This window comes from Mirounga leonina, unplaced genomic scaffold, assembly GCF_011800145.1.
Source record: "Mirounga leonina isolate KUSES-001 unplaced genomic scaffold, KU_Mleo_1.0 Mir_82, whole genome shotgun sequence".
Lineage (NCBI taxonomy): Eukaryota > Metazoa > Chordata > Mammalia > Carnivora > Phocidae > Mirounga > Mirounga leonina.
In genome coordinates, this window is record NW_023270825.1 from 18,090,322 (window position 1) to 18,103,867 (window position 13,546).

Below are 13,546 nucleotides of genomic sequence, written 5' to 3' on the forward strand. Positions count from 1 at the left end.
TGTGCACCTCCTCCTAGAACATGGCTGTAATAATGCACCCTATGGCTTCCGGGCTTCAATCGGGTGGGTTTTACAAGAAAGAATAGGCAGGGTTTCATTTTCCCCAGCTGTAAAGATGCAAAAATTTTAAATTAAAAATAACCTTTCAGCTGATTCCTTGCATAATTGCTATCTTGTTTTGCTAATACTGTGGCTGAATTATAACTTGCTGAAGCCTTGGGGATTTGCATGCTGGTTTATCCCCTGAATTTGCATTGACATGGTTTTCAGTCAAGTGTGTAACTAAATCTTGTGGCCATGAGCAAGCTAGGCTGGCAGTATTTGCATTGAAAATCAGTAGGAGATTTGGGGAAGAAGGACTGTGTGCAGCCTCCCTAAGTAGATTCAATGATGAAAATTTGGGGTCTCTCAAAAGGCTGTTCACTTCCATTAAGTGGCAGCAGCTGCTGAGACCTTACTTGTACTTTCATCAAAAGACCAAAGCATGAGCAGGACATGTGGGGAAAATGTACGGACAGCTACCACCCACAGTACGACACATATTTGGGAAATGGCCATTTGCCAGAATTTTAAATGGACTTTGGGGGAGGAAATTTGGGGAAATTCTTGCTGAAAATCATTTTTCTGATGCGAGAAACAAAATGAAACTCCAGAATATCATTTTGTTTTCTGGTCAGGGTCAAAATGTATAAGGCCAGTGACAAACTTAGAATCTTTCTTTGATGTCATCAAGAAAGGCCTATGAACTATTTTAAAGGCAGTAAGACATTCTATAAATTAAAACTAAATGAGTTTCTTCATAGGCTGGGATTCTTTTCTTGTATATTGAAATTTGCATCTAGTATGATTTTTAGGCATCTCATGGTTATGCTTAGTGCTGAAGAAAGACAAAGAACGTTGACCTCAAACCAAGTTATTTTTTAAACTCTGATTGTGATTAGAATTGCTTTAACTTAGCTATAAAGACTCTACCCATTTTAAAGCAGAAAAGCCTGTGAGTGCACTCAGACCCACACATTGAAGGACACTAAGTCCCAGAGATGTTAAGGAACATTCCCAAACTACCTGTAAGCCAGCAGCAAGTGTATGCAAATCAACCTTCTGCCAAAAAGAAGGAAGGTGGTTACGGAAAAGAGATGATTTTTTTTTTTTTTTAAGATTATGTAAAAATGATGCCATGACATTGATGAGGTTCACATTCCCTTCTTGCATTCAGTCTCCTCCTGGTGGGTATCCATGTTGTTGTGAGAGCCAGGCTAGAAGCCCAGGGTTCCAGAAAATTCCCCTATTGTTGTGATGGGGATTAAGTCTGGAGTCAGTTTGAGAGCAAACACAAAGAAAAGGGTAGTTCTTGCTATCATTTGGAGAAAAAGTCTTAAATCGGTTCATGGACCAGGCATGAAGCACATCCTTGTTATCCAAACATGATGCCTAGTTTTGGTGTTCCAGGTAATGGAGCAGCAATAATGTCTAGGACAACAGGGTAAATCCTATTGTGGGCTGTTCTAGTAGACTCCAGCTATGAAGAGGAAGAGCCACAACCCTTAAGGCATGTATGAATTTGTAATAGAAATAGTTCAGAGACCTAGGAATATTCCAACAAGTGTAAACATACAATGTTGGCATGAGTAGAGAAAGCAGAGCTTTCACAAAAATTTACATCACTATCATATAAAGCTTGTTCTCTTATGGAATGATGACACACACAAATAAAAATGATCAAGGATAAAAAAAGTAATTATACATAATTACCATATCACCTCAGTAAGTTCTGGAAACAGAGTAGAAGGATGCCTCTTGATTTATGGCTGAGTGAGGTTTAGAAACTTCTACAGCAACGTCCAACTGCTATAATATAAAGAAATGACCTATTTATGTATCCTCCAATTTTCTGGTTCCTATATGGTTTTCTAAGCAAGCAAAAAGAAGATAAGCAACAACAACAACAAAATGCCATTTCTTCAAACAGAAGGAAGAACATTCTTCTTTCTTTATGGTAACTTAACCCATCATTTCACATATTTGCAGTGGGTTTACATGCAATGATGACATTGTTGGTACAAACCTGTGGTTCTCAAAGAGAGCACTTGGGGATGAGTAGCAGCATCAGCATTACCTGGAAACTTGTCAAAGAGGCATGTGATTGGCCCCATCCCAGACCAGCTGAATCAGACACTCTGGCTGTGGAGCCCAGCAATGTTCTGTAAAAGGCCTCCAGGCGATTCTGGTGTTTTCTAAAGTTTAAGAATCTTTATTATAAACATTAAGGTCCCTAAAGATTTTATAACTTGCTCCTACTCAACCTGCCTTAGCATGGAAGTTCTCAACTGAATAATTTGTTTCTAAACAGGTTATATTATATGCATTAAAGTAGATGGGGTGTTCATGTTCTAAAACTGATGTTATGAGTTGTTTCTTCATAGAAAAGAATAAGCATAACATTTAATAATTTAAAATAATGTCTTTAAATAACCACTGAACTAACCACTAGGCTAGCCCCCTAGTTACTCCTTATAAAGATTAGAAAAATGTTTGCCCTAATTTTGAAAGAACTAAACATTTCTTATGAAACACTTTCATTTTATAAAGAATATATTCAATAAAAACAATGAAATGGTTTTAGAGGCTGCTCCCCCAAATTTGAATGCATTTATGGTATATCAGCCCATCTTATTTCTCTTTATCAATATGAGTTGTCTGGCAGCAATAGTACCTTTTGTTAACTACTTAAGAAATGTCATAAAGTATCAAAAACTCCAAAGTTTCAATATGAAAATATTCAGCAATATTCAGTCAATGCTTTTTGCTTTTTTTTTTTTTAATTCACTGGTATTTCTCTGAATGTTTTATTCTTTCTTTAGCAGTTACTTATGTATGATATATACATATTTATCCATAGTTTGCAAATTGCTAAATACTGGACATGTATGAAATGATTCTAACTGAATTTTGATATAAGCCTGATTTAACAAAAATATGTCAGATGGAATGAAAGAATATCTAAGCTAGTGTGTGGAGAATAAAATCTCTTTCAAATATCATCAGTGAGGTCCTGTGTGAGAACCAGTTCTGAAGACATTGTAAGAAAGGCAGCAGTCTGATTTTAACACTTCACACAGTCAGTACATTCAGGTATTTTCAATAAATTAGCTCTTGCTATAAAATTTCCTATGAGGGGCACCTGGTGGCTCAGTTGATTAAGCTCTGCCTTCAGCTAGGGTCATGATCCTGGAGTCCTAGGATCAAGCACCCCCCCACCTCTCCCGGTCAGTGTCCCCACTCAGCGGGGAGTCTACTTCTCCCTCTACCCCAACCCCCACTAGTGTTCTCTCTGTCTCTCTCTCAAATAAATAAAATCTAAAATAAAATAAAATTTCCTATGCTATTTAGCAATGCTAACTGGTTAGAAAAGTTTGGATTTACACTGGTTCAGTTTGCTCTGTGTCCAGTCCAAACAACCATCTCCTGATGTCAAAACTGTATCAGGCGTCCATGTTGGATGCAGATACAGCAATATATCCACCCATGTGGCAATACAGGCAACAGAAGTTTTATCCTTGGAATAAATAAGTAAATATTTTGCTGTGTGTGTGTGTGTGTAATATATATATATATATATATATATATATATATATATATATATATATATATATATACTAAATTGCTTTACTTTACAAGAGCTCCTGAAGGACTTTTCTTTTCACAGTGAAAGCAGATGGGCTTCATTAAACTGCCCAGACCATTATTTCTCTAATCATCCGCCTGGCCCAATCTGAGGGGAAAAGGGCAGACATATGAGGAATCTATTCTTCTCTGGCCTTCTCTGCAAGGCATCTGCTAAGACCTCATTCATCACTGGGAAAGCTGTGAATGGATCGCTACGCAATACCCTAAGGTCTCATTGGGAGTGGTGGTGTAACACCTAACCTCTCCTCTGGTAAAGCAAAAGCAACATGTACTTTTGTCAAACTGTCAGCAGACGCTTCCCTCTTGATACAGTTTGCTCAACCCAACCTTCTGCAGTGTCAGCTAGCCACACATGTTTCATTTTGAAGAAAACCCGCAACCACTGCCTTGATGTGGTTCTCACAAATTAATACTTTTGCCTCTGTAGTGGCTGAAAGTGTGTGGGATTTGTTTGCCTCCAGAGGGATCCAAACTATTTAGGAAACAAATGGCTCTCAAATTTGATTGCCAAATTATATTATCAGGCTACATAGCTATTTAATAAAATCCGCCCAAAATATCTCCTTTATCAGCCATGTGCAAAACGATAGATCATTCAATCATTCGTAATATCATAGGACCACTACTTTTCTGGCAGGCTTGAGGAGTAATGGGAGATTGCAGACACCGATCCCTCACCACCACCCCATGCCCCAAGGGGGACTGAAGGATAATGTAGTGTTAACTATATGGCCTATACTTACCTTCAATCATGGGTGCCATAACTTTTCAATCAAATGAAATTAAGGCTAGAATCACCATCCACTTCTTAATTACACTGGGAAATATCTCAATCATTTTGTTTTTAAAGGTGGCATGAGAATTATGAATGACAGATAATGGCATTTGTTATGCACGTTGTGAAGTGGTCCATTAGGCCATGGAAATTTCTTCCATGTAACAGTATTCACCCTGACTCCTTTCATAATTCTCGTTCCTAGTTGCCTGAAGGCTAAGACACTTGAGAAATCATGCGATACCTATTAAAAGCTCAACCTTCCTTTGGTTTTCATGGAGTGTCTTTAATCCCATAGTGGCTTTTTATTTATGTTATTATTTTTTAGTACAATTACCTCTCCATTTCTAAAGTGTTGCATACTTACTAAATATCACAGACCATTTTCATTTATAATGAATTCAGTTTACCTGTTTAATGTCAATGTGAGTTTTGATGTTCTCAAGGATGATTTTCTATTCACAAATATTTTTATTTTAACATTCAATATTAAAATTATTAAAATTACATGTCCTAACCTGGGGTGGGAGGAGAGTTTTATGTTTTGTTTCCAATATCTATTAATAAGAACAGCAAATGATGAAGGTCACTTTTAAGGGGCCATAATTTTTTTTCCATTTACATAAAATTTATTTAAATAGACTCAGACATTTTAAACTATTTATGGAATGATTGTATTTTATTTTATTTTATTTTATTTTTAAATACTTAAATTATCCAATTGATAAAAAACCATCCTAAGTACTTAAGTGAATCTTATGAATGAAATACATACGGTATTCTCTTAAATCATTCACTAGTGTGTATAAACTGTATTAGGCTCAATATAAAATTGCAAACTAGATTCATTACTCAGCACATTTAAAAACGAAATTACAATATTGACCCTGATTGGCTAAATTCTCAATTTGTAACTTAACCAAGGGACTAGTCAGGATACAGATAGCCATGCCACATCATTACCTACTTCTAACAGCATGTAGAAGTCTGAAAATATGACCAATAAGCCATATCATTTAATGAGATTTTATATTATTTTGTCTTCTTATATTTTAAGTGAATTCTCATCTAGGTTTATGAAGTAGTACTCTATAATTCTTTAAGATTATAAATCTTAGGTCTGACTGAAAGTTTTATTTTTCTAACAGTTCAAGGGCCCTTCCAATGTCATTTATCCTGAAGCTATGAGAAAATTTGAAGTGTGGTGGTCATTTACATCCCCATGAGAGCGAGATTTCACGTGTGCGAAGCCTGTTCCAAGGACTCAGCTTCCTCCCTTAATACACCTGTTTTTAGCTACCATCCTCTCTTACAGGATATTTGTAAGGCATGATGACACATGCAAGCCTTTTATAATCTCATATCATCTTTTTTTTTTTTTTTATTCTTTCTCAGTGCAAATGCCCTGATTTTATTAAATGGCTTATCTTGTTGGCCACCCCCACACGTTAAAATGACTCTGTGTGTAGAATTGGTGCCATGTCACTTATGCTTTAAGACCAAAATCAAATCTCACCATATCTGTGAGATATCTGTTATTTCACTGAAATGTGGCCACAGACGCCCTTGCCCTAGAATTTATGGCAATGGTTCCTAAGGCATGCCGGTCAGAAATCTGGGTAGTCTCTCCTCCTGGATGATGCAGGGGGTGGGACATCAAGTAGCTGGAGTTCTAAATCTTGCTTACCTGCTTCACCCAGAGCAGAGCGCCCCCCCTTTTTTCCCCTTGTTCAAATGAAACTAACATCCATATATGAATACCACAGCTTTTAAAATATAATAAAAGGAGAAGCTTTGCGCAGTGGCAGTATCGTAGCCAATGAGGTTTATCCGAGGCGCGATTATTGCTAATTGAAAATATAATAAAAGAATACAAAATAAAACACATACTTCCCCTCCCTGCTAGATTATAAATGCCAAGAAAGTGATGATTTATAACATTCCTTTGATTTCCCCAATACCACTTTGTCTATAATTTAGTGAATTAATAAATGAAATACTATTAGATGGGCTGACATTATGCTAGATATGAGAAAAAGTAAACTTTTTTTTTTTTCAGAGATACTATGATGTAATGGAAAAAAGATTAGGCTAAAATTTAGGAAAGCTAGTTCAAGCCTGAAACGAGCTTGCTGTTCTAGCTATAAGGTAACCCTCTTGATTATTAAGTTCCGTTTCAATTGAGTAATATTTACTATAATGTCAAATCAAGTGCTGCATGCAAGGAGGCAGGTCATAATTATGGTTAAGAACTTAGGCTTTCAAGCTAGATTGCTCACATTCAATCCTGGCGATGATTTACACTTCTGACCTTGGGCAAGCTACTTAACCTTCCCTAAGCCTCAGTACTTCCATCTGTAAGATGGAAATACCTTATGGAGTTGTTGTTGGATAAATTAATTCATGTGTAGTAGACAGCAGTACCAGCAGGATTACATCAGAAAATGCTCTGAACAACAGAAAGTGCTAGCCAGTGAAGTTACAACTCAAGTTATCTCAATGTTTATAATTTTCTAGCACCACAAAAATACAGTTAAGGAGAATTTAGTGCAGCTTTTTGAATTATTTAGCATTTCAGAATTCTCAGAATTATACAGTAATTATCATGTGTTCTATGAGGTTTTGCGTTAAAGCAAGATAAAGCCAAAATCATGCTAATTATTATCAAATTAGACAAAACTACTGTAGCAGCATTTTCTTGTCACTTATTCGGAAGTTATATGTACTTACTTGTATTGCCAGGACATTTTATAAAAGTTGCTGTGATGGTGTATGTTCTTTATTTGTCGTTCTTGTGTCCTTGAGGTAAGCTTCCAAGAACAGAACCACAGTTAGGGCAAAACACTTGTCCTCATTTGCCTGGGACTTTCCCAGTTGATGCACTAGAAATCTGTTACCCAGACACCCCTCAGTTCTGGGCAAACCAGAATAGTTGGGCACCCTGCGGCCTCTTTCTCTATCCCCTATAATGTTTAATATAGTTTCTTACATGTGAACAGTGTTCAATTAACATCTACTGAACTAAAATAAATTCAGTTGGTTGCTGTCAAAACCCATCTATCAGTTCACTGTACATCAGGCAATTCTTCAACTGTAGAGCCAAGGAAAATGTCTTGGTCTTATGTGATTGAAAAGTTACCAGGTGAACTGATGTAGGCTCAGGAAAAGTCAAGGAAGATTAAAAGAGAAAGCAAATCCAATAATGCAATAAAAGTAAACTACCCAGAAAATTTTAATGTACAGTAATTAAATTTTTTATTCATTTATTGGCAAGTATGGGAGAGGTTGATATTAACTAGCCAAAGTAGTAATATATTAAGTGTCTCCAATTGGTGTCAATTTTTATATTAATGAGATAGCAATTGTATGTTTAATAAGTATTAACAGCTTATTAAAAATGTAGTGAAGGGCCATTATGGTAAGAGTTTATAAAATATATTTTTTAAGGATTCAAAATATTTTAATAAATGATACTTTTGAAAATCATACACAATTAAATGAGAACATTAAATATCTCTGCTTTAAGAAAAGCATGGATAATGCCCTCTACTCATTATTAGTGCTAAAGCACACTGGAGTCTGCTTGGTTATTCATCTTTTGAAATTGCCGTCAAGGACTCGTGGATCTTGGCAGTCCCGTGAGAGCTAATGCAAGCCTGATACATTCATGCTTTGCTCTCCCAGTTAGTGAGTGCATCAAAGCAGTAGAGGTTCATAAGTCATACTTTCTGCTCCAGTCTCCGTGAGAAATATCAACAGAGCATACTTTCTGAAGAGTTTTAAGTACTTCCAACCCCTGTTGGAAACAGGAAGGGCAAAGGTAAAAATACAAAATAAAAAAAAAATTAAAAAGGAAAGGAAACAAAATTGAACTTCAAAAAAAGAGAAAGAGAAATGCTTGCTTTGCATTTGGACCAAGGTTAGGATTTTTTTTTTTTTTTTTTCCTTTCTGCTTACTAATTCATCCACCCCATGATCCTTGCAAGGGCAGAAAGTCAAACAGCCTTGTCCTTGTGCCCCTCTGTACTCTGGGTGACTTTTCTAAGCTCAGAGCTCCCACTGACTTCAAAGAGGAGAAAGGCCAAGGAAGAAATCCACAGGGTACTGGGGAGGGGGCAGTGGCAGGGACAAAGCTATACTTAAGTCATCTGAAGTACAGCATTGTTTCTCTATCATCATCTGATGACTTCAATTAAGTTCTATCTTCGATACTATATAGCAGATTTTTTTTTCTCTAGGTGAAATGAAAACATCTGTATGTTGTCATAAATCTAAGCCCCCACAAGAAATAATAATTATGAATGTTTTTCTGTGTAGAAATGTCAGACCAGACAGACATCAGGAATAAGGTCCTCTTCCTGCTTTATGGGTCCATACAATACAGAAGCTGCCCTGGAAATACTCCTAATTTTGGTGGTGGCTAATTAAGTCTAATGAGAAGTTTATAAGGTGTTCATAACCATTTGACCAACACTTAGTTGCACTGAAAGTCTGACTAGATGAAGAGAGGAAGAAGCCATGGAAATGGAGAGACATGATAAAGTGAAGTAATAAGCTATTGCTGTTTTGTAATAATTTAATCACATGAACAATTTTTTTATGTGTAAATTTCATGCAACATAATCCTATCGGCCCTCTTCTCTCACCTTCAAGTACTCCATTCTTGACCTATATCTTGAGCTGGAAAAGACAAAATGCATGCATTTTTTTCTAAATTGCTTCATTTGAAATGAATTACCCAAAATGTACATTATTTCTATAACAGCACTTTAATGTTAATTTTTTTTTTTGTTAATTGTTACTATTCTTAACTTATTGTTTTATGTCCCAGGTCTTATGTCAACTTTTTTTTTTTTTCCATCTGCCTGCATTTTGGCCATTTTAAAGCCCTGATGTCAAACATCATTTTACAGTCTAATTTCTAATATTTCCACTAAACTTTCCACATCTCCATGTGGAATCCTTTCCTTGAACATCACATTCATGTTACCCTTCCAAAAATCTAATAATGAGTCTTGCAACTGTGTCTAATTTCTTCCAGAAATGTCACTACCAAGTTCCCACACCAAATGTTATACTGTTAGTACATTAGAAGCTCTATATTCAGCCAAGTTCACCATACCCTTTTCCTCCCAAATAGCCAATAACTGATACCTATTTTCATTATTACAGTAAAAAGCTAGTTTTTGTGGCCTGGTCTCTACTGATAGTAACAGAGCTCTTTTGAGAGGCTTTTTTTTCTTGGTAAAACATATTAATGAATAATTAATGAGAGACTATACCAGAGTAGGATAAGCTTAAAAATCATGACTTCCTTCTGTGCCTCTTCCTATATCCTCATTACAAAACCCAGGTTTCTATAAAATACAGCATGTTGTGTGCTCTATCTGAAGGGTTAGCAGTGGGAGCTCCCACAGATCAAATCTGGCCATGCCCACTCATTTACTCTTGTCTATGGCTGTTTTTGCCTACAGCTATGTAAATAGTTGCAATAGAAACCATATCAGGTGTTACAAACCCCCAAATATTTACTATCTGGCCTAAGAAAAAATTGTCTAGCCAAAAACAATGATAAATTCTAAGCTAGAGTTTCTCTCCTGATTTCTGAGGTCCATTCCCTTCCCAGTAAAAAGTGGTGGCCCACCCAGAAAAAAATTGCAAGATTTCCTTCACTTCCTCTTTAATTCAGAAGAGAAGTTCCTAATCTGGGGTTCGTGAATGAGATTCCTTTTTTGAGGTCATTTGTTTTTGTCTATATCTCCATGTAAATATATACATTTTCTGAAGCAACATGTATTCAGTGGCTAGGAATACAGTTCAGATGCAGATGATTCTGGTGTTTGAATGCAAGCTCTAATAATTTGGCTATGGGACATTATGTCGATTACCAAAAGTTTCCTAAATCTCAATTTTCTCATTTGAAAAAATAGAACTATTCACACCTACCTGAGAAGACGCTGTGAAAATAAAAATATATATGACACTGTTTACAAAGGTTATAAAGCACATGCCAACAGCTCACCAACAGGTCTTAGTCAATAGATGGGGAATTGAACACCCAAAGCCAAAACAAGCTCATTTTACCATTTTTGCCTTGGTAACACTTGACTCTAACTCAAACTAAGAAAACTTAGTCATCATAAAGGCTTACTAAGTTATTGAAGAATGAAATAAACTGTAGCCATGCTTTCATAGACATAGAATAATGAGGTGTCTGCATAGAATGAGTTTCATAACATGCAGCTTGAAAGAGCACGTATTAACACTTCTCTGGCTTATTTCTAAGGGCAGCCACATATAAAACCTATGTATTTCTGTAAACACATAAACCTATATCAGGGCTTTAAATGTTTGTATTTTGGTTGCATACTGCTACCACCATTTCACTTCGACAGAAAATAGACAGAATAGTCCATTGGCTTAAAGGTAATTCAAAGAAAACTAATCAATCAAGCCATGTTTCTGGAAACAAGAATATTTTTTTAATGATAATGCAGCATAACTGTATATTTAATAGCTAAAATTTTAAAAAATAATAAGTTGACTAAATAGTGATTTTTTTAACCCAGGGAATAAAATAGAAATGATAAATTTAGTTTCAGAAAACATATCTGCCTATTTAACATCCTTTCTAATCTGAAGTGGTACCAGCAGTGTTGAGAATGACAGTACATATGTTATGACTGTTTGAATTTCAGAAAGCCTTTGGTTAAATTCTGCATAATTGGTTCCTGCTTAAGACAGGGCTTGCAGGAATCCAGGAGGAGACATGGGAGTGAGTAGATAAAGAATGAGTGAAAGAAACAAAAAACAGACACTCCTAGTAAGAGGAACCATGTCCACTCTGGGGGGGAAGTATTAAGAGGGTCCCACATGGAGCAGGGCTTAGATCTTGGCTGCCTTTTATCTGAATAACTGATTCAGACAGTGAGATCAGATTTAAGTGGTTACATTTGCAGATGCTGAGTGGAAGACAGTGAACATAGAGATAGTTGCCAGAGAAATTCGGAAGGCATGGATGTACTTTATTACAGCACAGAAGACCAACACATGGCATTTAATAGTTACAAACACATTAGGCTCGCAATGCATTTACATAAAAATGCAGGGGAAAGGGGCAAGAGATAGAGCCTTAAAATATAGACCTATAAGACACAGGATAAAATAAAAATTTATAGAAGGCTGGATTTGAAGGTTTTCACACTTAATACTTCAGAGTCTTAAACATAAGGACTAACTGGGTTAAACTATTTACATTAAAATGATACCACTTTGGGGAGAACAATATTTCTTTGGAGAATTAAGATGGATTTTGCCATCTTCTACAGTTTGAGTGCAAATTCAAATTCCAGGTTATTGAATAGTGAGCAAAGATGACATTACAGAGTAGGAACAAATTAATAATGCAGTTCCAACTTTGTGAACATCCCTATACAAGTCAATTTGCAAAAAACAAAGATAAAAGAGAAAGGGTATGCTCAACATAGTAACCAGATCTCTTCCATAAGCATGGTAAATTTAAATCTGATGGTATAACTTGGGCTTGAGAAATTTGAAAAGATCACTAACTCACTGAATGCTGGAGTGGGACTAAAATGTTCTTTGCCTCTACTTTATCAATGTAGAAATAAACTAACAAGAATTGCTAATTTTTCTTTCTTTCTTTTTTTTTTAAGATTTTTATTTATTTATTTGAGAGAGAGAGAATGAGAGAGAGCACATGAGAGGGGGGAGGGGCAGAGGGAGAAGCAGACTCCCTGAAGAGCAGGGAGCCGGATGCGGGACTCGATCCCGGGACTCCAGGATCATGACCTGAGCCGAAGGCAGTCGCTTAACCAACTGAGCCACCCAGGCGCCCAAGAATTGCTAATTTTTCAAAACCAGTTGTACATGCAAGTGTCATCATTTTAACTTCAATTTAAAGAAAACAAGTCAGTCATTACCATTTCTTTACCAGCTTTCAAAATGAATGGGAAAATTTAAGCAACAGGAAATGAATTATTTCCTTAAAATACACAGTCATGTTATATGAACAATCAGATGATTCACATTGACTTTAAAAAGAAAACATGCATACTGTTGTACACAAAGCTATTCATGTTCTTGTTTAATTGCACAAAATACTCCAAGGTGATGACAAAATCCCTGCTTGTCATTGTGATTGATCATCTAAGAGTAAAGAATAGAATGCAAAAAGTCAGCAAACATTTTAAAATCGAAAACTTGAGCCAGGTATTTTAGGTTTTTACACTAGTCTGCTGATACTGATAAAAATAAAGCAAACCTAGGAAGAGAAAACTTGAGATCAGATGAAAGATTTGGAATTATTTTAACAAATATTAGTTTGTTTCAGAAAAGTTGCATATATTCTGGCTGTGAGCTAAAGATCTTTCCTGCTTAATTCTGAGCAAACTAAATTATAGGAAACAATCACACACCCTAGATTCTCTATTAAAGAAGTAAGGCCAGACACTGATAACAAATAAGTTCTGCCCTTTGTGTGGGCTCTCAGGAATGTGCTAGAAAGATTTTGAGGCCATTTCTGGACTCCTTAAAAAAAATTCCTTGAGCAATTAGAACTGTTTCTTGGAAGAAATGCAAATAGGGTGTTTGTCATCTTGGAGTTAAATGCACACCTTTGAAGTTTCTGAATTCTTTTATTATGATTAACTGAAGAGGATGGAGACATACTGTTATTTCTCTGTAGAAGTGCAAACTTGTGTTCACTAAAAAACTTATCTGTCCTAACACCTTGAATAGTTGAAAATATTCTCAGACAGACCAGTTTTCATGGGAAAACTAGGAAGTATGTTATCAAATTTACATGTTAAAGTTAATATTTACTTTATTCTTTTTTTATTTTCTATTTCCAGAAAAACACATATGGGACTATATCTGATATTTTTTATAACACATATTTGATAGGTGACACCATGTTAAAAAGGTACAATAAAAATAGTTAATACTTATTGATAATATACTGTTTCCCGAGTACTATGGGAATGTTTTATGTCCTTTAACTTATTTATAAGCAGGTCCTAAAAGGTGAGGTTTATTATTACTGTTTTACTGATAAGGAAATGG

At 35.7% G+C, this 13,546-nt stretch overlaps 1 pseudogene; it reads left to right on the forward strand.

The window, feature by feature from the left end:
* The first annotated feature begins 6,252 nt into the window (after positions 1-6,252).
* LOC118002772 lies at positions 6,253-6,413 on the forward strand (annotated as a pseudogene).
* The last annotated feature ends 7,133 nt before the right edge of the window (positions 6,414-13,546 follow it).